Source organism: Otolemur garnettii, unplaced genomic scaffold (genome assembly GCF_000181295.1).
Source record: "Otolemur garnettii isolate 467f Iridium unplaced genomic scaffold, OtoGar3 scaffold00077, whole genome shotgun sequence".
NCBI classification, from domain to species: domain Eukaryota; kingdom Metazoa; phylum Chordata; class Mammalia; order Primates; family Galagidae; genus Otolemur; species Otolemur garnettii.
In genome coordinates this window covers 2,650,978-2,651,853 of record NW_003852472.1, presented here as the reverse complement: position 1 = coordinate 2,651,853, position 876 = coordinate 2,650,978, and positions in this window count along the sequence as shown.

Genomic DNA, 876 nt, shown 5'->3' with positions numbered 1-876 from the left:
TCTCCATTAGTAAGAAAATGAACCTTACTTCTAGTAACTGAAAAAAAAATAAAAAAATAAAAATAGCCGGCTATTGTGGCCGGCGCCTGTAGTTCCAGCTACTTGGGAGGGTGAGGCAAGAGAATCACTTGAGACCAAGAGTTTGAGGTTGCTGTGCCCTCTGATGCCGCAGCATTCTACCAAAGGCCACAAAGTGAGACTCTGTTTCCAAAAATAAAAAAAAAATGTTTAAAGAGACTGGATGTCGCTATGGTGACCAGACAGGAGGGCAGTAGCTATTCATAGACACAATCCCACTACTGATCAGCACAGGCATTTTGACCTGCTTCCTTTCCAACCCCTGCAGATTCACACCCCTTCTTAGTCCCCTATTCCCAGGAGGTCATCTTTTTTTATATTTTGTTTTAGACAGAGTCTCAATCTGTTACCCAGGATAGACTGCCATGGCATCAGCCTAGCTCACAAGAACCTCACACTCCTAGATTCAAGCAATCCTCCTGCCTCAGCCTCCTCATTAGCTGGGACTACAAGAGCCTGCTACAATGGCTAGATAATTTTTCTATTTTAGTAGAGACAGGGACTCACTCCTGCTCAGGCTGGTCTCAAACTCCTAAGTTCCAGCAATTCTCCCACCTTGGCCTTCTGGAGTGCTAGGATTACAGGTATGAGCCACCATGCTCAGACAGAGGTCACCACATTAATGCCTAACACCCTATTGTCAGAAATCACTACAGCCCAGAACTACTAGGCTCAAGACATCCTTCTACCTCAGCCTACCAAGTAGCTGGGACTACAGGTGGGTGCTACCGCACCTGGCAAATTGTACACTTTAATGGGGAACTGACACGAATTGTATTTCTTTTCTTTTTTTTTTTT